General features: G+C 42.5%; 1 long non-coding RNA gene across 4 annotated transcripts; it reads right to left on the minus strand.

The window, feature by feature from the left end:
- Positions 1–279: 279 nt before the first annotated feature.
- Positions 280–25,813, minus strand: LOC106699231. Of its 4 annotated transcripts, XR_002832220.1 has the most exons (5): positions 8,619–10,198; positions 7,648–7,768; positions 6,430–6,481; positions 6,200–6,335; positions 280–845 (listed from the first exon to the last, which is right to left on the minus strand). It is a non-coding gene; the product is annotated as an uncharacterized LOC106699231 (long non-coding RNA). The 4 variants fall into 4 exon arrangements; XR_001350751.2 differs by lacking the exons at positions 6,200–6,335; positions 6,430–6,481; positions 8,619–10,198 and adding an exon at positions 25,421–25,813; XR_001350750.2 differs by lacking the exons at positions 6,200–6,335; positions 6,430–6,481.
- Positions 25,814–26,038: the final 225 nt, after the last annotated feature.

A 26,038-nucleotide genomic window follows, 5' to 3' on the forward strand; every position in this document is an offset into this window, starting at 1 on the left:
TGGTGCCTACTGTGAGTCTATTTTTGTGCCAACAGGTACATCAGATGTAATACTGGAAGTTCTCAAGGAGCTGACAGGCTAACCAGTAGGAACAAACATAAAAGATATGCAGGTGGTAGATTACCTTCAAGTATGCTTAATAACTGAGCATATTGAAATGCTTTTTTGAATAATCATAAAAGCAACATCTAATCAAGAATATATAACAATCTTGAATTTGTATGCACTTAACATGACTAATTATGAAGAGAAATTAATTAATTCATATTCACAGTAAAATATTTGTAACATACTTTTATTAGGACCTGACCCGTCAAACAGACAAAAAGAGAGGAAAGATATGTAAGAGATGAAGAGCTAATTTAGGAAACCTGGTCCAGTATAGGTACATGGAAGCCTGCGTGTGAATAGAAAATGCATATCCTTTTTAAGCACACATTGACAACTTTAGCAAAGCAAGTCTCAACACATTTTAAGTAATGTATAGTAAACAAACCATCTTTTCTATCCACAAGGTGATTACATTGGAAATAAACATACCCTTAAATGTATTGCAGATTTAAGATAAAGTCAATAAAAATTACAAAATATGAACAACTATGAAAGAACTACATAACAAAACTTGTGGGATACATTACTTGGAGGTAAAAATGTTTTTAATTTTATTTTATTGTTTAAAGTATTGCAAATAGTAGTAGATATGTCTCCTTTTTAAATATGATGCCCAAGAAGCACCCGAAGTAGAATTAAGAGAGCTGGTGTAGCCAGTTGTTAGATGTGACCTTGGGCAAGTCACTCCTCTGAACTTGTTTTCTTAATTATTACTTACTCATCCATCAGGGCTACTGCAAAAGAAATTAAGGCAGGGAAAATATTTTATAAACCTTAAAGCACTATACAATATAAGGTATCATTTAAGGATACTAGTAAAATTTCCTGTGGCCCAGATCATTGCAATGACTTTTTTGGGGGAAGGGGACTATTTAAGATGAAGTCAAGAGGGTTCTTTCTAAAATACAAACCCAACCGATCATGCATTCCCAGGTTTAAAGACTCCTTCTTGCCAAAGGATAAATTCTCCAGCGTTTAGCTTTGTGGATAATGCTCTTCAAAAACTGGCACCTTGCAGACCCATCTCTGGCTTTCCTTTTCAAAGACCACAGCAAATGCACAACTGACCCCTCATCACACTCTCTTCCACACTTCTTTGCCTTTGCTATTTTGGTGGAATTTCTGGCTGTGATTATCACACCACATCCAGGACTCCTTGGCTGCTACTATAGCACCATCCACGCCATCGGGAGGCTCTGACCAGCTCTGGGCAAGGAGGGCCAATGCCTTATTCTTCCCCATACCTCGTACAAAGTCCAACATGCAGCACTCAGTAAATGTTCCTTGAGTGACAGGCAAGGGAGGCCCACATTTGCATATCATAAAAAGATGGTGCCAAGGAGAGACTCTCAAGGGAACGTTGTCAATTGAAAAAGGCTTAGAGGCCCTAATAAAAACACTACAGGTTCACATCTCTTTCCAAATGCCCCAAGGCCAGATGTGTTTTGAAATTCAAAAATGTTGACATTTTAGAAAGGTAATATATGCCTTATGTTCCCAGTAGAGTATCTCAGCACTCCATACCCAAACACAGTAATACTTCTGCAGCAATATGAATAACCACACTAAATGAGATAAATGAAGAATATAAACAGATTCTGATTCGTTCAAGTCAGATTTCGCCACTAAATAGGTTATGAGAGCTTTCAGAGCCTTTGGATTCAGGTAGTAGATCCATACCACCTGATTTGCATACACAGCTCTTTCAGATCCATTTTCTCTTTTGCTCAGATATTCCCTATAGCAGGATCAACCTATATTTAGGCAACAAATAAAAGTGGCCACATACCTAAACAGCAGCAGATAGGCTATAAAATACTCTGAGAAGAAGGGGTTCAAAGGTACATACAAATGGTCATCACCACTGGTAAGTGTTGCAGCCTCTTAGAGCAAGAAAAAAATCTCGGGATCCAGCATCGAAGGACCAGGTGAGAAAAGCAGCAATACACAGAGCAGAAAATGACTGCATGAATGACTGTGTAAATCAATCCATCAATAAATACTATTAGGAAAGCCTATCGCTGATTTCTAAATGGCTCTCCAACAGGGGAACGTGGAAGAAATACTAATATACCAATACAATAGCATTCATATGCCAAAATCAAGCTTCCCCAGATCAATCCAGCTTGCTCTCCATATCAAAATGGAAATAGCAGTGTATGCTATCTGCTTTCCAGGACTTCAGGGTAGAACAGAATAATTATTTTTTGCAAAAATTATATAGATATAGACATATATTCTTTTAAAATATATAGTATAGAAAGACTCCCATGCAATGCCTCATGTGGAACACTTCTTTTAGAACCAAATGTTAGCAGAAGTAAAACTTTCCCTGAGAAACTGGTAAGTGCTTTCCTTTCTAAAAAGAAGTATGCACTACATCTAAGAAGAGTAGGTGTATGCATAATCTCATTTCCAATGAATCCTAACACCCTGACATCCATTTTGTGTTTATCTATGAATCAAAAAGTTCTTATTTCAGGTCTAAGGAGAATTCTGCCTTATAAGACTTAGAACAGGCACCTCTTGATTCTGTCACACACCAGAGGCCAATAATAACAGCAATAGCTACTGTTTAACCATCTGAGTCCTCACTACATACAAGGCAGGGAGTTGAGCACGCTGAAGGCTTCAATTGATATTCACTTTAATGAAAGAATGTACTTTGCATCTCTCAGATGATTAGTGACTTTGAGCATGTTTTCATATGTTTCTGGGCCTTCTGTATATCCTCTTTCGAAAAGAGGTCCGTTGCCCATTTTTTGATTGGGTTGTTTATCTTCCTTTTGTTAAGTTGTATGAGTTGTAAATGTTGGAGATTAAACCCTTATCGGAGATAACATTGACAAATAAGTTCTCCCACGCAGTGGGCTTTCTTGTTGTTTTGTTGATGGTTTCTTTTGCTGTGCAGAAGCTTTTTATTTTGAGGTAGTTCCATTTGTATATTTTCTCTTTAGTTTCCATTGCCCTAGGAGCTGTATCGGTGAAGATATTGCTTTGGCATATGTCTGAGATTTTGCTGCCTGTGGATTCCTCTAAGATTTTTATGGTTTCCCTTCTTACATTTAAATCCTTTATCCATTTTGAGTTTATTTTTGTGTATGGTATAAGTTGGTGGTCTAGTTTCATTTTTTTGCATGTATCTGTCCAATTTTTCCAACAGCATTTATTGAAGAGACTGACTCCATTGTATGCTCTTGCCTCCTTTGTCAAATATTAATTGAGCATAATGGCTTGGATTGATTTCTGGGTTCTCTATTCTATTCCATTGATCTATATGTCTGTTCTTCCAAGAGATGCAAATCAAAATGACAATGAGGTACCATCTCACCATACAAGTCCTTTGGCTATCATCAACAAATCAACAAATGACAAGTGCTGGCGAGGATGCAGAGAAAAAGGAAACCTTGTGCACTGCTGGTGGGAACGCAGACTGGTGCAGCCACTGTGGAGAACAGTATGGAGTTTCCTCAAAAAACTAAAAATGGAACTCCCATTTGACCCACTGATCCCACTTCTAGGAGTATATCCCAAGAAACTAAAAACACTAATCAGAAAGGATAAATGCACCCCTATGTTCATAGCCGCACAATTTACAATAGCTAAGATCCTAAGTGCCCATCAGCAGATGAGTGGATTAAAAAACTGTGGTAATTCTGCACAATGGAATACTATGCTGCTGTAAAAAGGAAGGATCTCCTACCATTTGCAACAGCATGGATGGAGCTGAAGAGTATTATGCTAAGCAAAATAAGTCAGCCAGAGAAAGATAAACATCATATGATCTCACTCATTTGTGGAATATAATGAACAACATAAACTGATGAACAAAAACAGATCCAGAGACAGAGAAGCATCTATCAGACCATCAAACCTCAGAGGGAAGGTAGGGGCGGGTGGGGGTAAGGGGGAGAGATCAACCAAAGGACTTGTATGCATGCATATAAGCATAACCAATAGACACAGACACCAGGGGGCTGAAGGTATGAGCGGGATGGGGGGGGGCGTGCTGGGAGGGCGGGGGTAAGAGGGAGATAAGGACACATATGTAATACCTTAATCAATAAAGAAAAAATTTTTAAAAAGAATGTACTTTGGTGTTATCGACCCATTTTACACATAAAAAACTAAATCTTTCAATAAAGATCTCAGAGCTTTTAAGAAGGAAAGCCAAATGACTAGTGTGTCAGCCCTGGCCAGTTACTTGGTTTCTACTCTTTAATAAAATGGTAAAGCTTATTATCAATAGCCCCCACTTCCATCCTCCATGATAGATATTTTTCAGTAAGCATGTAGCTGAAACAACTCTCTCACCCACATATAAAGTCTTTCTCATGTTGTCTGGCTGGTGTGGCTAGTTATTTGGAACATTGTCCCATACACCAAACGGTAGCAGGTTTGATTCCGGTCACATACCTAGGTTGCAGGTTTAATCCCCATGTCAGGGCATGTGTGGGAGGGAACCAATCAATGTTCTCTCTCAGGTGTCTGTCTTTCTCTCTCCCTCCCTCTCCCTTCTTCCCTCCCTCCCTTCCTCTCTCTAAATAAGAGACTTTATTTAAAAATTAAATAAAGTATTTCCCATATATCCCAGCTAAAAATGTGTTCTCATTCTCTTTCCTGTTTCACTCTCCCCCTTCCTTGCTTCTCAGAAATTCTCCTTGAATGTGCCGCACCTACCCACCCATTCATTCATCCCTTTTGGGCACTGATTGTATACCAGGAACCATGCTGAAGATACAAACTGTAAAAAGTCATAGTTCCATCATTCAAATGTTCATTCTAGACATGCAAGCATGAGTATGATAGGGATATACAGCATAGAAATAGCACAGATCAATTCTGCCTTAGGGTGGAAGTTCAATGGTCACAGAGGCTTCAAGGAGGTAGTGACCCTTGACTGATTCTGAAGAATAATTGCAAAAATACAAGATGAACAAGGAGGAGAAGGGCATCTTAAGGACAAAAAAGTGACAATGAATGATGCTACCAGAATACCTCATGTGATTCAGACTAAAGTGGGTCCTCGGGTTACGTGGGATCGGAATTCCTACCGTGCGGCATAACACGATTTTCGCCATAAGTCAGAACGCACCTACATAAGCACCTACGTCACTCACATGGAGCACATACGCAGCAGTAATGAAGTGAAATAGTAAAAAAAATTAAAAGAAAGATAAAAATTCATAATAAAAAACATAAAGCACATATGTACATAGGTCGAAATGACTGAACATATATATATATATATATATATATATATATATATATATATATATAGGAGATGGTGATGTAACCACAAAATGACTTAGGTCAGTCTGACGTAACCCGAGGACCGTCTGTACTAGCAGTATCCAATGACAATGGGGAAATAAAGCTGGGAAAGAAGATGGAACTGGCCAGGTTGAGAATCAAAAATGAACATGTCCCAGTCCCAAAAGTCCAGTCTTCTGGGCCTGTCTGACTACAGCACCCAAGAGAACATAGCACCCTGCCCTACAGGAAAGGGAAAATGGAGAACATGGAACAGCCAAATGGACAAAGGAAGCCGAAGTGCTCATCAACTTACCAGGAGAGCCTGGCCCCCTCTTGGCAACAAGCTTTCAGCACCCTTATTATTACCATAAACACTCCAAGAATTAGTCTCTTGTCCTTTCTGAGGTCAGTATTTGCCAATTAATCATGACTCTAAGACAGGGGTGGGCAAACTTTTTGACTTGAGGGCCACAATGGGTTCTTAAACTGGACCGGAGGGCCGGAACAAAAGCATGGATGGAGTGTTTGTGTGAACTAATATAAATTCAAAGTAAACATCATTACATAAAAGGGTACAGTCTTTTTTTTTTTTTTAGTTTTATTCATTTCAAACGGGCCGTAGTTTGCCCACGGCTGCTCTAAGACCTTGAGTTAAAGGCAAGACACTGTGCCATCAAGGGCTCTTCATCCTGAGGTGCATCTCTGAGGGGAAAAATAGGGAAAAAATGCTCGCTGAACTGGGCAAGGGAACAGAACTGGTTTTAAATAGACAGCTTTTAAAGGGAAATAGCGAAACTATAGATCACCAGTTAAAGAGAACTTCAATATTCACCTACACACCAGGGCGCAATAAAGACTGATAGAGTGACCGTGTTCTTATCTGTTGTTCCTGGGCCTTTAAAGCAGTAATCCCCGTGCTTTCTGAAATTGCCATAGCCTGTCTTCACTTGATTCATGGACTCCCATCTCTTCTTTAAAAGAAACAACAAGTCCTGTTGCTATATAACAAGTCCTTTTGCTATATGTTCTTTATTTTTAATTCAGTAGATTTATGAGAATTACCTTATGAAAATTTTCTGGCACCTTTCAAAATTACTACATACATCCTGATTTCCTATGCAAATGCAGAGTGAAAAATCATGAGTCCAAAGATTCACCCCTCCAAAAGACCAAGATGCTAGAGAAAGGACAGTGAGTTTCAACACAAATATAATCTCCTCCAAGTGGAAATTTGGCTGGACCAGACAGAAAATATGGTACACTTCAAAATTACTTATCCATCCATACAAATAATATTGCTAAATTCAGTAAATATTATTTATAGAGCTATAAACTTTTCTATTAATTTTATAAGACAAATTCATTGCTAGGTTCTCCCCTTGTGCCGAACCAATAAAAACTTTACTTACTATAAAGCAGGGAAACAACTTCAAGAAGAAAACAACTTTAAATGGAAAGTTAAATTATAAAATAAAAAAATATCAAAAATTTTAAAGCTCTAGAAAATCACCACTAGCTGAGGAATCAACAGATCAGAGTTAAGAGTCCTGTGTTTACTACAGTTTCATGGTAGAACTGTACAGCCTAAATTTCCTTATTTGTAAAATGGAATAGATAGAAAGCACATAGAGAGAAGACAAAAGAGTTGATTGTATACCTAAGTCCCTTTCCAACTAAAGAATGAAATAAACAATGGTACCATGCAGTTCCAAGAAAAAGTGGAGAGTGGAAAAAATACAGTGGTAAAGATAGAAAGACATACACTAGTGTTCAGAATGTTTGAAAAGACAGAAAGGGGTAGAAAAAATAGAGGCTTAAAATATACAACCTAAAGAAAATCGAGGAAAATAGGCCAACTAAAGGCAAATCATTTTGAACAAGTTCATCTTAGTGAACATATTCTATTCTGTGGAGAAGGATTGTGGAGCACTGGTCCCAACGACAACCACCACACCAGAATTATCCTCTGTCCAGTCTTCAGGAAGGTTGGCGGTGATTATCACCATCATCTTACATGTATCTACACTGAGGAGAAAGATTAAGAAATCATTTGTCCTCCTTATACTCTCAGTTCTGGGGTTGTGACTTGCCTTGAGCACCCCGACACCTGAAATCTAAACCGATCTTAAAACAAACAAACAAAAAAAACTAGATCTGACTTTCACTCATCGCTCTCTGTCTTCAGACCACTTAACAGAGTTACATCATCTTAAAACTTACCCACTGACTAATAATTTTACAGAAGGATTGGATATAAAAAGAAACACAGGTACTTTTTACCTGTGCATGAACAGCTATCCAAGAGAAATATGATATTTCAGGTACTTCACCCACCAAGATTCAATTGTCATCACATGGCTGGGTCCCTCTGAGCAACAGCATCCACTAGTGGTGGGGAGGACTTTAGTGGAAAAGAAAGCACTGATGAATAGATTTCTTCATGTAAAACCCTCCATATTTCACAAAGTTATCAAATAAACCCTCACATATACCCCAAAAGGTTAGTGCTATTAGGCTCACCTTACAGTTCAGTCTAGCAGAAATGAAAAAATATAGATTTCCAAGGGCTAAAAAGTTCAAAATTACTAGAAATGCTTCCTGAAAATTGAATATCTCTACATGGATAAATGCCTTTGGGGTTCCATTCCAACTATGTTAGCTTTCTCTTGCCTCGATCACACTAAGTGGTACATGAACTGCTGCTTCCCACCAAGCATACGTGCCATCATTCTGAAGAAATCCCTCCTATTCAAATAATACAGAAAACAAAAAATGAGTACCTACTGTATAGGTTACACTGGAAGGGTTTGAAATTAAATTAGAAAAATATCCTGCTATTAAACAGCCTAGAGCAGGGGTGGGCAAACTTTTTGACTCGAGGGCCACAATGGGTTCTTAAACTGGACCGGAGGGCCGGAACAAAAGCATGGATGGAGTGTTTGTGTGAACTAATATAAATTCAAAGTAAACATCATTACATAAAAGGGTACGGTCTTTTTTTTTTTTTTTAAGTTTTATTCATTTCAAACGAGCCGGATCCAGCCCTCGGGCCGTAGTTTGCCCACGGCTGGCCTAGAGTCTACTTGGGAAGATATCTAAAAATGGCACTCCATCATCCAATTGTATAAGCTAGAAACCAAGGAGTAGTCCCTGATACCTCCATCTTTCTCACCCTGTACTTCTAGGCCATCACCACATCCAGTAATATTATGTCTACCTTTCTCAACATCCACCCATCTCTCCATGCTTACCTCTCTTGATCAGGTGATCATCATTTATTCCTGAACTACAGCAAAAACTTCTATACTGGTCCATCCACATCTCCTCTTGGATCCCTATAATCCATTCATCTCTCTCTCTCTCTCTCTCTCTCTCTCTCTCTCTCTCTCTAACTGCAACCATCTCGTTAATCTGATCACTTCAAACCCATGCTTAGAAGCCCTCATGACTCTTTGGAAAAGACTGTCTCATACCCTTTATTCTACACTCTCAGTCACAGAGGCCTTCTGTCCCTTACTCATACTGTGGCCTCCTCCACCACAGGGACTTTGTACATTCTGTCACCTCTGTAATGTCATCCCCTCCCTCTTTAACTCCTACTCATCCTTCATATTGCTGCTCACCATCACTTCCTGAGGAAGGCCACCTTGATTTCCTTAACTAGGCCAAATCCCCTCAAATATTTCTCTCTCCCATATACACTTACAACAGTTGTCATTTAACATTTTATGCAAGTATTTTTGTGTACAGATTTTTTTTAATTCTATAAAAGCAAAAACCTTGCCACCTTTTTCTCACCGTGGTAATTGGTTACACATAGTAGTCACTTTTTGTTGAATGAATGAAAAGACAGAGATAAGATCAATACAAAGCAAAATGAAAAAGATGCCCTGACAAAGATGCAGGTAAATGACCCCTGCAGGATTTTAAACCAGACCTCTTGCCTTTATAAGGGGTCTCCCCTGGCAATTTCTCCAGGCCTCTTCACCCCAACATAGCACTGTGACATGGTGCCCATTCGAGGAAGGAAAGGGGAACTATCTGTATCTGTCCCTTCTCTTCTCCAAAGCCCAGAGATGAAATAAAAGAGGAAGAAGTGAAGCTCCACATAGAAGGAGCTTGGCCCTGTCTATTTGCTGTCAGTAGAAAGAGGACAAGGCGGGTCTGCTAAAACTCGCAAACCTACTGAAACAATTGTCCCAGGTAAAACTGCTTTTAAGAACCCCCTGACAAATACCATATCATCTCTATGGAAGCCTTTTCAGGATGTAGGTCAGCACCCTTAAACGAAGACAACTGTTTCCCTCTCCTTTCAGTATCATCAGAGGGCTATCTCCTTCAAAATCCATTTCTTCTGGAAATCTGCTATGATGAATTTCCCCACTACTCACCTAAACGGAGCATATTTAAAAAGCAGGGGCTGCCCACAGTGCTATACTTCCTTCTAAGAAATGTCTGATCTTCCCATACTCAGCGTCGCAGGAGTAGCCCCAGGTGCTGCCCAGCCCCTCGGTTGCTCACTGCCTCAGCAGAGCATGGTGTGGCCGTCAAGGGCCCGACCCAGAGTCAAAATGATGGGCTGTGGACCCTGAGAACAAGAGACAACTAGTGTGCACCTTAATTTCTGTAAAACAGGGAGAATGATAGCACCTAATCAATAGAGTTGAAAGACCCATAGAAAGGTGTTAGCACTGACACACCACATGTGCATAATTAATTTCATATTAAAGAAGCCTCAAGTATTCACTGCAGCGAGCTCCTTATTCTCAATCCAAGAGGCTTATACAAAATAAAATAAACTTCATAGGAAACTTCTCAGAAAAAAGAACCTTAGACCTTTGTACCTTAAGATAACAGCGCCCTACAGGGAGACGGTGTTTACTGTAGCTCTGCCAGAGACGCCGTGGGATCATGACCTACATCCTAGTTACACATCCAGGAACTAGTTGTTAGTTACACCCGCTCAAAAAATAAGGATGTGGGCGGCCCTCTACTCCTCCTTTCACAATGTATAGCTTGTGTTTACTCAGTGCCCTGTAAAACTCACAAGACAAAGCACTATTTATAAGTGTCTTTTTTGGGGGGAGGTGGGGGGTGGCAGGAGGTGAATTCAGACAGCCACCAGCGAAGTCCAAATCTGAGGTGTACAAACCGCACATGTGTAAGGTTACTATGATCCTATAATCTGCCGAGAAAACAGGTAAGGTGGCCACATCGGGTATTCACAGTCTTTGGGGAACATGAACTGCTCCTTAGTAACACCTGGCTCTTCACTCTGGCTCTAGAACCCTATATAGGAAAATAAATGTGGTAAGAAAATGAATACCTACCAGGGGAGGTTTTCATTAAAATATCCTCACACTTAATTTCAAGCGCCTCATTTTATCCAGGGAAAACTGAATGTGAATGAAATAAAATTCTAATCTGTATAGGAAATGACTTGGTTATCTGGTTACCCACAACCTAGGGCTTTGCCCTGATGACCAACTCCAGAAGTATTACTGTGTAGGATATAAGGTGCTAAGAATAAATATCAAATGAGGAAATCATGCTACTGTGCTGTCTCAAGAGAAGTCCTGAGGCTTCTTTGCTCTGGCTTTGAGCCCAAAAAAATAGGTTGCGGCTTCTGCTTTCTGTGTGCTCAGCTTCTAGACGACATTCCCAATCTCAGTGGAGAGGGCCAGCTTGTTGGGGGGTCTGTCAGCCAGGAAAGGTGAGGACAAGCCTCTGCAATGGTCACATGTATTTTGGGGTCTCTCCCAGACTCCACATCTCAGGGGCAGCATTTCAGAATGCCCCAAGGTCTATCTGAAAGCAATCTGCCCAGGGCATTCTTTTCAAGGATAATTTCTGAAGGTCTGTATTAGACACCAGAAAACTAATGGGTAATTTTCTTTTTAAGATCATGAATGAATGAATATTGAAGAATTCAGCAATATTCTGGCCCTACTGGTCAGATTTTATACAGGTACCCAGCTGGGAAAGAGACTATTTACCACACAGGATATAGTTTCCAACAGTGACAATACCTGGTATTCAATACATTTTTAGAGTATTGCCTGGGTGGCTGCTTGCCAGCCAGGAGGTAAAAAGAACAGACAGTGTAAGAAGACCTATAGGTCAGACAATGAGCCCAGGCAGGACACAGAAAGACTAAATTGTTTCCAAACAGTAGGGCCCCAGGACTTGTCTTTGGGAAGAATGCGTGCACCAAAGCCTGACTCTGAGCACTCCTCCCCCATCAGAGCTCCAGCGGGCAGACGGCCACCCAGTTCCTGAGGGTCAATAATAGGGCAGGGTGGAAGCCAGACCTTCACCACCTGCGCATGTTTTTCTGTCTGCAACTGGTATGTAATTCCTCTAAGACTTGTCAGAGGTGAGGAAGGGTGGGGAAAAGGCACTAGTGGCCCTCAGGTAAGAGAGCTAGGTTTCACCCCTAAATCATGCTTTCTTTCTCTTCCTAAATCTCTCACTTTTCATCTGTAAAGTGGAATACTCACAACAGTAAGTACCTCACCTCCTAGGTTACTGCAACGATTAAAAGATAATAGAAAAAGAAAGGTTTTCATGCAGGGCCTTCTGTTTCCCTGCTAATGTCTTCACACTTCACCCAGGAAAGGAAGGTCCATCCCTTTACAGGCATGCCTAATAAGTAATGTTTTTATTTTGAAGTCACCCATGAAGCACCCTCTTTATTTACCGCACGGGGTTCTGAGATCTTCTGCGTTTCTCAAAAATCAAATACAGGCTTCAAAGTGCATTTTGAAACCAACTAAAAATATCCAGAACAATCTACTCAAAGCAATTCCAAGAATGTTTTCAGCAATACTTTTGGAGTTGGTCTACAATCTTCCAGAGTGACTTCCATAAAAGGCAAGCACATTTGTAGGCTAAATGCTTTTCAGCTTTCAGGTGATCACACAGCTTTACAATCCCCTGGACCACACCCAAGTCTCCTGTCAGAGGGGCTCTCCAGGAATTATGTTTGAGAAGCAATCATGTATCATTGACAGGTGACTCTCATCACTACAGATTTCAAAAAATTTTCATAGCCAGCCAGTGGTTGAGTGTCAACCTATGAAGCAGGAACTCACAGTTCCATTCCCCGTCAGGGCACATGCCCAGATTGCAGGCTTGATCCCCAGTGCGGGGCATGCAGGAGGCAGATGATCAATTATTCTCTCTCATCATTGATGTTTCTATTTTTCTCTCCCTCTTCATTCCTTTCTGAAATCAATAAAAATATATTTTAAAAAACTTTCCATAGATGTTTTCATGAAACTCTCAGTTTTCAAAATTAAAACAAACAACACAATTGAAAACTAGGCAGGAGACTTGAACAGGCACTTCACAGAAGAGGATATCCAAATGCCAACATACACATGCAAAGATGCTAAGCTTCAAATGGTGATGAGAGACACAAAGGAAAACCACACCTCTGTACAAACACAGGAATAGCCACAATTTTTACATGATTTAAGCTAAATATGAGCAAGATTGTGGAGTGATGGCACTCTCAGCCACACCAGATGGGAACATAAACTGGAATGGCCGTATTGGAACACTGTGTGGCTGTATCTAGTAAAGCTGAACATATTCACATCGCAGGACGCAACAACTACACCCACATACACACACACACCAGAACCACATACCTATGCGAACCGAAAGACATATGTACATGCGTGTTCACACCAGCATTATTCATAAAAGCCAAAAGCTGGAAACAACTCAAATGGCCCTAACCAATAATTGCGGTATGTTTATACAATGAAATAGAATCCAGCTACTGCTGCTGGCACACTATGGATGGGTCTCACAATATAGAGAGAAAGTCATTAGAGATAAAAGAATACAAAAGTATGAATGTGTTTCTATAAAACTTAGAAGTAGGCCAAGTGATCTATAGTGTTAGAAGTCAGGACATGTAGCTACCATGGAGAAGGAAGCAACCGAAGGGGCAGGCCCAAGGGGAGATTCTGGGGTACTGGCAGCTCTCTTTCTTCATCTGTGTTAAGAATAGGTGTGTTCATGGAATGGAAATTCACTAAAGTGTACACACATAATTTGTGTTTCTGTATGTATGTTAAACTTAGAAAACATCATCCTATATAATAAAAGGCTAAAATGCAAATTGACCAAACGGTGGAATGACTGGTTGCTATGATGCACACTGACCATCAGGGGGCAGATGCTCAATGCAGGAGCTGCCCCCTGGTGGTCAGTGCACTCCCACAGGGGGAGTGCTGCTCAGCCAGAAGCTGGGCTCACGGCTGGTGAGCACAGCAGCGGTGGCAAGAGCCTCGGCTGTCCAACTGCTGGACATCCCCTGAGGGCTCCCGGACTTCGAGAGGACACAGGCCAGGCTAAGGGACCCCCCCCCCCCCCGCTCCAAGTGCATGACTTTCGTGCACCAGGTCTCTAGTTTTTTATAAAAGCAAATCTAGATGCCTTGTCCTGTGCAAAGCCAATCAGGGCAAACCAATTCAACTGCCCATTGGATAAATGTATTTAAGCAGCCAGGCCTAGTATGAAGAACAAGGGACACCAGGTCATGCTCTCTCACCCATGCTTGCCCCCTACTCTGTCCCTTGTGAGCCCATGATTCTCACAGATTGAGACTCTATACTACTCCCATGTATAAAAAATAGTTGAATAATAATGAGATGCAATCTCGCTCAAATGGGATACAATGACAACATTCTGTAGACCACCAATTGGTATTCCAATATTGGTTCCTAGGACATTACTGCATACCCTAGCAGATGGAGTTGGGAAGCAGGGAGAACCTAAGGAGACTTAGGGAGATTGTGCAGAGCTTTAATAAGTTAGTTCCAAGAGTTTTAGGGGCCAGCAGCATAAGTTCTTTATAAAATTGCAACTCAAACAGGAGTTTTATACTTTTCATTCTCACAGCTTTATCACTAGAGCTGCTCTGTAATAAACTTTCCATCATAAATAGAGCGCTTTTCAGCTCACATTTGGAAATAATACTCTTCATTTTGAAAGCATCACATTTCCTTTACCTTTACTCTCAGTTTCACTTTCATTCTGCTTTAAGCTTCTCCCTGTCTTCATGCAACTTGCAAGTCCTCAGTATGTATCTCTCTAGGTGTCTTTCTTAAGTCTGACTCTGGGTCCCAAGTTAGGGATTAGGCCTATTTAGGCAAGACAGTGCTTGGAGTAACAGGTGTGACCTTGCAGTCTCGGGGCTCCTTCAGAGCTTTGGGCCCAGCACCGGCAACCTCATCATTCCTTGAAGCAGAACAAAATTCAGAATCTCAGGCCCCACCTCAGACCCAACGAATAAGAATCTGTGCCTCAACAGGATGCACAGGTGACTCATTTGTTCATGAAGTCACACAGCCTGTCACCTGGCAAACTCAGAGGCCCTGGGCCAGAGGGAACAGCCTTACCCAGAGTTCATTCTAAACAGCCTCTGTGGCCTTGGCTAGATAGCTCAATTAGTTAGAGCATCATCCCCAAGCGCCAAGGTTGTGGGTTCGATCTCCATCAGGGTACATACAAGAAGCAACCAATGAATGCACAGATAAGTGGAACAAGTCCATGCTTCTTTCTCTCTAAATCAATAAATTAAAAAATTAGATAAATAAATAGCCCCTGTGTGAATGACCTGTCTCACCCCTAGCCTGGGCCCATATGAATGAGCTATGATGCTCTACATATTTCTTGATTTTTCCAAACTCAGAGTCACGTTTTTCTGGAACTTGGAAGTGGGCAGAATGGAGGCAGAGGACAAAAGAGGTGAAAAGAAGGGAAGATGGAAAGGCATATCTGATCCCATTTCTCCATAACTCAGAAAATCCAGTGGGAGGGAAGGAAGGGTAACATGTGAGAGCTGAAGCCGGAGGAAGGGGAGTCTACTAGAGCTCAGCCAAGCTTGTTGAGAGCAGGAATCTTGAAACCATACCCGGGTTCAACTCCCAGCTACATGGTAGCTGCAGGAGCTTGGACACTTCACTTGACCTTCCTTTGCCTCAGTTTTTTTTCAACTGTCAAAGAGGGGTAAGTAATAGTACCTACTTCTGACAGCTGTGGATGAAAGGGATCAGCATTTGTAAGGTGCTTAGAACCGTGTGCTATGTTAGTACATAATAACCTCTAGGGAAATGTTAAATAATAAAAATAATGTATAATATACTGACAGAACAATTCATAGACTAGACCAGTGATGGTGAACCTATGACACGCGTGTCAGAGGTGACACACGAACGCATTTTTTTGGTTGATTTTTCTTTGTTAAATGGCATTTAAATATATAAAATAAATATCAAAAATATGTCTTTGTTTTACTATGGTTGCAAATATCAAAAAATTTCTATATGTGACACGGCACCAGAGTTAAGTTAGGGTTTTTCAAAATGCTGACACGCCGAGCTCAAAAGGTTCGCCATCACTGGATGAGACAGTGGAGGAGAATCCCAGAAGAAGTACCTATCGAGCTCAACATATTTTTATTGATTCTCTCCAGACACGCTAGGCCACAGAAATGAATGTCCCTACCTCTGCAGAAATTCACGGTCTAGTTGGGTTTGAGAGCGAGGGCTGTTCATAAACAAGGTCCCTGAATTTAGGATTCCCTGTTCAATGTTTAAAGATGACCATTAAGTAGACCAGGGGGTGTATGGTTGGCAATGTCAGAAAACAAATGTGATTAAAAAGAAAAAGTCTAATTTTCCAGAGGGGAAATTGGGAGACATGTCCATTTTTTTAGGGCTGACGTCTTTATATAAGCATGAAATTTTAAGCATTGAGGTAGTTTGGTTTTTTAAACTATTGCAGTTGCATAAGAATTTCATTTGAAAGGACTTACTTCAGCTACACCCAGCTTTTCCACCCTGCTCCTTCTCAGCAGCAGGGCAGCTTCCTCACTGCTACCTTAATGACAAGGTAGATTCTATTCTTCAGGAATAATAGGAACTTCTACACTAATAGCTACTGTTGGCTTTCACCTTAGACTGTGTGAGGCACCGTATTCCTAGGCAGTCTCAAAACAAACAGCTCCCTGAGGCATAACCTCTCTGCCCGCAGTTAGGTACCAACAGTGGCTATGAAAGGTGACGAGATTACAGCTCACACATTTACTCGCCTCTGAAATCAGATGATTCCCACTTGCACATGACACCCCTAACCTCCTCCACCTTCCAGAAGGACAGCAAGTGCCAGTGAGGCCTAGAGAGTTAGGCTTCCACCCGAATACCTTATCTTTGATTATTTGATGTTGGTGCAGCATCAAAGTTTAAACACTCAGGTCTGGCACCTTAACAAAGTGACTCCTCTTGTTTCTTTCCAAGTCATCAGTCATGAAAGGCCCACCCCTGCCAACCCACAAGAAATGGTTAAACAGGAAGGTGAAACAGGACCTCACAGGGTCAAACCACCATCCTTAGGAAAGCAATGTCTTTCAGGCTGTGGAGACTGGAAACTAGTTTGGTTTCTTGCACTTGTGGTTTTGTTAAAATCTTAAAAACTATGTTGTGTCTTTTTTATCCCCCTAGAAGAAAGTGAAAAGGATCCATCAATTTACTTGAAATATAAACATAATCTCTTATTTCCTCCCACTTCAAATGAGGAAAAAGGAAATAGAAACAGAATAAAAGTTAACAAGCCACAACTCACTTTGTGTAACCCTGTGAGGACATAAGTACCCACACCAGCACTGTGGGGTGATGCAGCAGACTTTGCAGAGACTGCATCCTCTGAGAGCTCACAATGCCCTCACAAATGCAACTCATTTGAGCCCCAACCCCAGGAAGCAGCCCAGCAGGGATTATTTTTGGTTCCAAATAGCGACAAAAGAAACTTGAGGCTCTCTGAGGGCAAGCTACATGGGCTCTAGGAGGGAGAATTAGTCAGTGCCAGGATTTAGTTCCCAGTTCTTCCTGCAGCTGTTCTCCCATTAACCTAATTCAACTTAACCTATCCAAAGTTAGGAAGGTAAACTAATGACATGCCCAGATTATCTGAAGTCCACAATGAAGCAAATATTTTCAACCTCATCACCAGAAAGTTACCCCATGTTGCTCATGAAGCTCAATGTTTTGCATTTTAGCTTCATTTACTTCCTCCAGGAGAGAAAAGTCTGTGACAGGGGAAGGATGGGCAGAGTCCACCCCAATAAGGAAGTGTAGCAACAACTGAGCAGCTCAGAGATGGCCTTCTGGTCAAACAGACACCAACTTCATGAAAGCAAAGATTAAAAATTATCTAGCCTCTGCTGAGACTAGCACAGTGATTTTATTAAAACTACTAGAGGCCCAGTGCACAAAATTCTTGCACAGGGGGCTATCCCTCAGCCTGGCCTGTACCTTCTCCAATCTGGGACCCCTCCAATCTGGACATCCCTCTCACAATCTGGGACTGCTGGCTCCTAACTGCTCGCCTGCCTGCCTGCCTGATTGCCCCTAACCACTCCCATGCCAGTCTGATCAATACCTAACTGCTCCCCTGCTGGCCTGGTCATCCCTAACTGCCCTCCCCTGCAGGCCTGGTCCCCCACAACTGCCCTCCCCTGCAGGCCTTCTTGTGGTGGCCATCTTGTGACCACATGGGTGCAGCCATCTTGTGACCACATGGGGGTGGCCATCTTGTGTGAGGGCATGACAGTCAATTTGCATATCACCTCTTTATTATATAGAATGCTAGCCCAGCTGGTGTGGCTCAATGGTTGAGCATCAACTTATGAACCTGGAGGTCACGGTTCAATTCCCGGTCAGGGCACATGCCTGGTAGCAGGCTCAATGCCCGATGGAGGGTGGAGGGGGTGCAAGAGGCAGCCGGTCAATGAGTCTCTCTCAACATTGATGTTTCTATCTCTCTCTCCCTCTCCCTTCCTCTCTGAAGTCAATAAAAATATATTTTTAAAACAAACAAAAAAAGAAAACTGTGTTAATCTACGAACCAATAAGCAAATTAATATTGTCCCGAGGAGTAGGATTCATATCTCACTTCCCCTACATCCTCTCTCTCCTCCCCCCCGCCCCCCCCCCCCTACAAAAAAAATCGAAACCCTCTTCAAAACCTTGGGCTTTCTTTTATATATTTTTTGCTTGGCCTTACCAGGGGGATTTGTAACCCTTGTGAGAAGAAAAAGTCAAATAATACTTAACATTCCAGGTGCATCATATTAGACACTTTTCTAAGAGCTAGATCTTACTCTGATCTCACAGATAACGAAAACTGTGGCTGAGATGTCACTTACCTTGCCCAAGTCCCCACAGCAAATGAATGGTGGAGTGACCTTTCACAATCAGCTCTTTCCCACTCCAAGGCCTTCTGCTCTATACCGTGTCAGCTAATATTCAGAGTGATCCATGGGTCGGCAGCATCCACATCAATGGGAGCTGGTTATAACTGCAGAATCTCAAGCCTCAACCCAGGCTACTGAATCAGCACGTTTAACAAGCTTTCCAGGTGCTTCCTGTCCATGAGTTAGAGAAGCACAGCTACAAAACACTGCTAAAGACAGAAGAAATATCTCTACCAAGGGGACAGGACCTCAACTCTGTGGTATTAAACCTCATGTAGTATCATGACTCTTGGACCCAAACACACTGATGCTTGTATAATGCCAAGTGCCATGTAAACCCTGTTTAATACAGAGATTTTTTTTTTAAAGGCCTTGACAGAGTTCCATAAACAAATCAGAAGATGACACTAAAATGTCTACCACAGTCAAATCTTCAGGGCGAAGCTAAACAGAAGTTGCCCAGTCAGCACTAATGCCCTCTGGTGGATCACCACATGGAAGCCTAAATATGGAATTCGTGTCCAGAGGCAAGTCCAGAAACATATGCTGATCTGGAGATCACAGGCATTTGCCATGAAAACTATCCCACTGACTGTATGAGCAACTTGAAACAAAACACTTTTAGTTCAGGGGAAGGATTTTTGAATGAAAAGGTAATAGGAAAACCCTAAGGGACCCAATAGCAAACAAGGAGAAAGAAATTATCTAGGTGTTTTTTTTTTTCCCAAAAGCAGAAAATTTGGCCTGAAATTGATACCCTACTCCTGGTTCCCTCTCACTACTTTTTTCTTGTTAGTCTCCTTTTGCTCCAGCCACAATGGCCTTTTTGCTGTGTTGTTGTTGTTTTAATTGAGATATTCACATACCATTCAATTCACCCTTTGAAAGTTTACAATTCAGTAGTTTTTGAAAAATATTTTATTGATATATATATATATATATATATACATATATATGTGTGTATATATATATATATATATATATATAGAGAGAGAGAGAGAGAGAGAGAGAGAGAGAGAGAGGAAGGGAGGGCTAGGGAGAGAAAAATATTGGTGTAAGAGTTGAGAGTGAGATCGGCTGCCTCCTGCAAGCCCCCTACCGGGGATCGAGCCTACAACCCTGGCATGTGCCTGGCCAGAAATTGAACCAGCAAAATTTTGGTACATGGAATGCTGCCTAACCAACTGAGCCACACTGGCCAGGGCTACCGTTCAGTAGTTTTCAGTATATTCACAAAGTTGTGCAACCATCACCACTATTTAGTTCCAGAATATTTTCACCACTCCGAAAAAGAAACCACATACCCATTAATAGTCACTCCCCATTCCTTCCTCTCCCCATCCCCTGGCAACCACTAATGCAATTTTTATCACCATGGATTTGCTATTCTGGACCTTTCATAATGGAATTACATAATATGTGGCCTTTTGTGTTTGGCTTTATTCATATAGTATGTTTTCAAGGAATTATATAGATATACCATATTTTGTTTATCCATTCATCAGCAGGTGGAAATGTGGGTTATTTCCATGTTGGGACTGTTATAAATAATGCTATTATGAACATTTATGTGCAAGTGTTTGCATGAACATATGTCCTCTGTTTTCTTGGGTGTATACCAAGGAGTAGAATTGGTCATGAGATACTTCTATGCTTAACATTTTGAGGAGCTACTATTTTACAAAGTGACTGTAAAATTTTACATTCCCACCTACAATGAAATATATGAAAATTCTGATTTCTTCACACCCTCACCGACACTTGTTATTATATTTTTTATTACAGCCACCATGATGGATGTGAAGTGTTATCTCACCGTAGTTTTTATTTGTATTTCCCTAATAACTAATGATGTTGAGCATCCTTTCGTGCGTTTATTGGCCATTTGTATATCTTCTTGAAAGCGGCATTTATTTAAGTCCTAAGCCCATTTTAAATTGGGTTATTTCCTTGTTTATTGTTCAGTTGTAAAACTTCTTTGTTCTTGCTATTTTTTTATTTTAATTTTTTCATTAGAGAGAGAGAGAGGAAGGGAGAGGGAGAGAGAGAAACATGGATTGGTTGTCTTCCACACACACCTGGATCAAGCCTGCAACCTGGATACGTGCCCTAAGTGGGAATGGAACTGGCAACCTTTCAGTGCATGGGGCAATGCTCAACAAACTGAGCCACACCAGCAGGGCTTCTTGCTATTTTTTGAAACTCCAGTTAAGACCCCTCTTTGAGGGGATCTTCCAAAACACCCTTTTCCCAAATATCCAAAATTCTTCAACTGGACCAGATTCCTTTGTACCTGGGACTACTATCCTCTAAAGCAGAGGTCCTCAAACTTTATAAACAGAGGGCCAGTTCACTGTCCCTCAGATATTCCACACATGCGCACTGCGGGGCCCAGGAGGAGTCGGCTGCTAAGCAGGACAGGCAGCGGCGGCAAAAACACCTGGCGGGCTGGATAAATGTTTTCGGCGGGCCGTAGTTTGAGGACACCTGCTCTAAAGGGCTAAGAACAACTTTTTTCCTCATTTCTTTCTCATGCATCCCTCCTTGTTTTCAACCTGAGTGTTGTGCCTCCCCTCCTGTTTATCCACAACTAGCTCTCCTGTGTGGACAAACTCATCTGCACCTTCAGTGATTTTATAAAATCAAGAAAAGACCTTAACAATAAATAGGTTCTCAGACCACCACAGATTCACCAGGTCTCACTCTGTGTTAGGCATGGTCCTTTTCTTATGCGCCCTGAAATGTATTTATATGCAGACACAAATATAGGTCTTCACATTCCTGCTCCATTATACCACCAAACTGAAACACCCCTTTTCCTCTACAAAAGTGCCAGCCATCATTTCCAACGTTTTCTTACTCTAGCCCCTCCATGGAGACTTTCTTAGCCACCACAACTTAAAGTGTTTTCTCTCCACTCTGAAATCAAAAACAGTAAACACCTGGAGAGTTCACTAATCAATTAATATCCATATTTAGCAAATGCCCTTTACTTTAAGGACAAATTAAGTGAAATTTCCCCATCCACAGATGCTATTAAACCACTTGCTACAATTGCTGGATTGTGCCAGTTCAGTAATGGAGTCCTAGAAGTTACACACAAATCCTCAAAATGTTCTGGGAAACATTTAATTAAATAAATACAACCAAGTTTTTTGTTGCTGACACTGTTAACTGCAGTACTTCTCAGGGTCTTTGATATGATGGTGCACATGTGGAGAGTCTCTAAGAGAAGCAAAAACAATGGGCACTGCTTCCAAATTGATCTGCCCGTTACAAGAGGACACCTATTAACATCCACCCCAACATCATTCTTCCGACATAGTCTGGGAACTGCTGAGCTAATTCAAATGCTGTTCGATTCTATCAGTTGGAAAGCACTGAGCAGAAATCATATTTTCTACTGGGGTAAAGAACCAAATATGCTTTGTTTTAGAATGCCAAAAATTGGAATTCAGTCTATTAACGTGCCAAGTTACGGAAAAAGAAAAAAGAAACCATACATTGTGTGTTCATCATTTTAAGAGCCATCTGGATTTCTGAAGTTGGAAAATGATGAAGTGTGAAAAAATGTATATTAGAATTGAGCAAGTGCAATACAACCCAAGTTTTAGTTAAAAAGCACCCTCTAGGAAGGCTGGGAACAGTGTTCCAGGAATGGGCCTTGAATCTCTATGACCCAGTAACAACAGCTTTGATGACCAAAGAAAAATAAAGTATCATAATGACGGGCTCAAAACAGATTTATCCAAGGGAGCAAAGATATAATATGGTCACATGCTGAGAACAGTGAGCAACAGTGATAAGGAAAGAAGCTTTCCCAACACTGGAAAAAAATCCTAGTGGTGGAAAGTAGGCGTAGCACCCAAAATATAAACATCAAGTTAAGGGAAAGAATTTTAAAGTAGAAATGTTCCCTACTTATGTTAAGTGCCAAAACCGTTTAAATTAGCTAGGAAAGCTCAAGAATTACAACCCGAAGATTGTTTCTTCACTGACTGCTGATTATAGGCAGGAAGACAGGCCTGGGTCTTGCAGTTTATCTACTTTAACACTAAGTGCTACACTGGAGTTTCTTAATAGGTTTCTGCTTTACTGACAGGTTTTCCTAGTGCTAGTCATTTTAAAACTATAACAAAGAACAAATGGAAAGCTGAGATAAAGCATGATGGCCAGCTGGCACTTCTTTTGGCACAGCAACATGAGGCTAGTTTAAATGTTGACCCGCCTCTTACACCTAGTCCGTGTGGGTGCTACATATACCTATTCCTGCTTTAGGATGTCATCTCGGGAACCCTCCTGACTCAAGCAGGATCCAAGCCTCTCTGATACAAAGTAGCTAGAAATCATTGCCACAATGTAGGCCACCGTAGGTCATGGTCAGCTCTCAGCCCAGGACCATAGCTTAAAGGGACAAGGAGAAAAGCTTAAGATTGGGCTGTGCCCCAAAAGTGCTTGCTTATAAGCTGAATCACACCCAGCAGCACTAATGCTGTGCAGTTGCCCCTGACATTCGGCCTTCTGCCCCCTTGGAGAGTGAGAGAGCCACTCAGTTACTACCAGAAGGAATGGAAGGCCTTCCCCAGATGTGACCACCACAGGACATCTGTCATGGTGTGTACAACACCTGCCCCAAGGTCTGGGTAAACTGCCCATTCAGAGAAGACACCACACTGCAATTCTTTTTAAACTTGCTCATAAGTTCTCCAAATGTAAGGTGCAAGCTGCCAGAAATTTGTGCAACCTCCTCTTTCCAAATGCCTGAGATTCCTAAAGAAAGGAAATGGGGTAGTTGTTGGATTTATCAATAACAGGATCATCAACCTCAGTCTACCAAAGAATGACCTAGGAACCAATGACTAAATACTTTACAGTACAAAAAGGAGGGGAGTTCCTATCTTTGTGTGTGTGTGAAAAATAATTCATTTGAAGAGCAATCAGAATGATTCAAACAGGACAATGGTAACAGGCACAGGTACTGGAAATACAAAATGGTTTAGGCAAGTTCCTAAAACACTGTCTCTATAGGTGAGATATTAAAATAATGGCATTCCAGAACAAACCTCATTTTCTTACTTTCTCTCACCTCATAGGTGTACTCTAGGTGACTCTGATGCTCATGTTTGAGAACTACTGCCCTAGGATTGGGGAAGATTCGGGGGATGAAACCCTTACTAAGTGTGTCAGAGACAATCTCACCTGTTCTTGCCTCTACTCAGCATTGCTTAACCTCACAGACTGATTTCCCCAAGGAGGAGTTGAGTCCTTAGTTCAAGGTCACTGTTAAAGGTCAAGCCAGAGCTCTAGCCTAGAGTCTGCTGACTTGTTCATCAACTTGAGATCTGAAACCAGGGCCCAGGACTCTGAACATTGACAAGGTGATCCCACCCTGTCTCCTCATCTACACCATGCTTCCCTCAGATAAATATGAGGACTGGGGCATCAAAAGAGATGGATTTACAGGAAGAGAAAAAAGAAGAGAAATAGCTACTCCAAAAGACCCTAGCTACTCCAAAAGACCCTAGCAATTAAATCTCTTCGTAAGGAGTGGGCAGAGGGGAGAAGACTTAGATGTCTTGTTATAATAAAGAAAGAGAGAGAGAGAGAGAGAGAGAGAGAGAGAGAGAGAGAGAGAGAAACTGAGTAAAAGGCACAAACACAGTAAGACATGAATAGTGCTTTGAGGTTTTCTGAGCACTTTTCACTCCCATTATCTCACCCAAGTCCCCTGCAATGAAAGGAGATAAGGTCACTATTGTCCCCCTTTGACAGAGGAGAAAACTGAAGTCTAGAGTGGCTAACAGTTTGCCAGCACAGTCATGCCCTGTAAGGCTACAGCCTGACGTCTGGTCTCTCTGTCTCTATAACATATGTACCCACACCAGGGATTCCCACATCAGAAAATGTGCGCCAGAGCAAATGACCCCTAGGAAAAACACACAGGAAAACAGGTAGCACCAATGGGGAGCCCCTAAAACATGTCATTTGAGCAGTGTGTGGGTGTCCCTTTAAGAAATTAACACACAAACCCAACAGCCAAGGTGTTCGGCCAAAAAAGAGGCATATTTCTAGCCTGCATAATCATTTCTGGACGAGTTCCCACTAGCAGCCTCAGAAGCAGGCGCACAGGGCTCACTGCCTGGTTGAAGCTCCTCCACCCCCATTCCCTCGGGTTATGACAGCACAGCTCTGACTCGCGTGCAGGCAAAACCCCAAAACTCAAAACAAGAAGTGAAAAAAGTGGAGCCAAGAGAAACCATCAGCATCCTCCACACCCTCACAATCCACACAATGCCATCTCGAGGGTCCTGGAGTCGCCCGGGCAAGATCTTAGGAGACCAGTAGGCTGAAGTGGTCATTCTTGTGGGCCCACGGGCGCTGTTACCTCCCACCCAGCCCCTGAGGAAGAATAATAGAAAGGGGGGAGGATTTCTTAGTCTTGGGGCTTGAGCCCAAGGCAGATACGACCCAGGTGTCCTCTCTTAAGGAACAGTATGTCCACCCAAACTCTCCACCTCTTCCTCCAGGTCTTATCTCTGCGAAGATGAAAGAGGAAGGGCGGAGGGGGTGGTAGGGTGCTGTAAAACTAGGAAAGGGCTGGAGGAAAACTTAGGCTGGCCACCTACCCAGCCACGTTGCCCCACCATGTGTGTGGGGCTCCATTCCGGCCACCTCAAGGGCTAACAGGGAACCCGGCGCCCTTGGCCACTTCTGAGGTTGGGGAAGGGGCATCGCCCCAGGTAGCGCCCTAGAGGCAGGGAGCCGTGCCGCCCGGGAGCCTACCTCTGTTTTGGCAGGAATGATTTTCCTAGACGACGCCAGGGAAGCGAAGATCTGGGTGTTTCGTAGATTTCAGCCGGGGGTGGAGGAGCTCTGCCCAGGGGCGCCGCGACCCACTCAGCTCCTCCACACCGGGGGCTTCGGGCGGCACGCTCGGGACCATGGTACCGCGGGCACGGTGAGAAAATAAGGGCTCCATCCTCAACTTTCTCGGAGGAAAGTGCTCCGCTTCGCGGCTTGCTCAACCCTGCCCGCGCACCGAGTACCAGGGTTTGGGGGGGAACCAGGGGACCCGAATCGCTCCGGGCGCGCACTCAGCAGCTGCGCGCAGCCCCTGTATCCCACCGCCCGCCAACTTGAAGCATCTATCTGAGCGCCTGCCTACTCTCCGGCCCCGCGCGCGTCCCCTGGCCCAGCTTTCCTCATCGGACGAGCGCCGGGACCCCGATCGCTGGGCGGCTGAGCCGCATGCCCCTGGCCTGGCTTTTGCTCGGCCGCCCGCTCCCAAGCCCGGGCCTACGTGCAGCCTTGCTCGTGCCCGGCAGTGCCAGTGCGCGGCACGCGTCCCAGCCAGCGAGGCTCCTCCCCGGGGGCTGCCCCGCACGGGGCTCCGGGCTCCGG

Source organism: Myotis lucifugus, unplaced genomic scaffold (assembly GCF_000147115.1).
Source record: "Myotis lucifugus unplaced genomic scaffold, Myoluc2.0 scaffold_344, whole genome shotgun sequence".
In the NCBI taxonomy this organism is placed as follows: Eukaryota; Metazoa; Chordata; class Mammalia; order Chiroptera; family Vespertilionidae; genus Myotis; species Myotis lucifugus.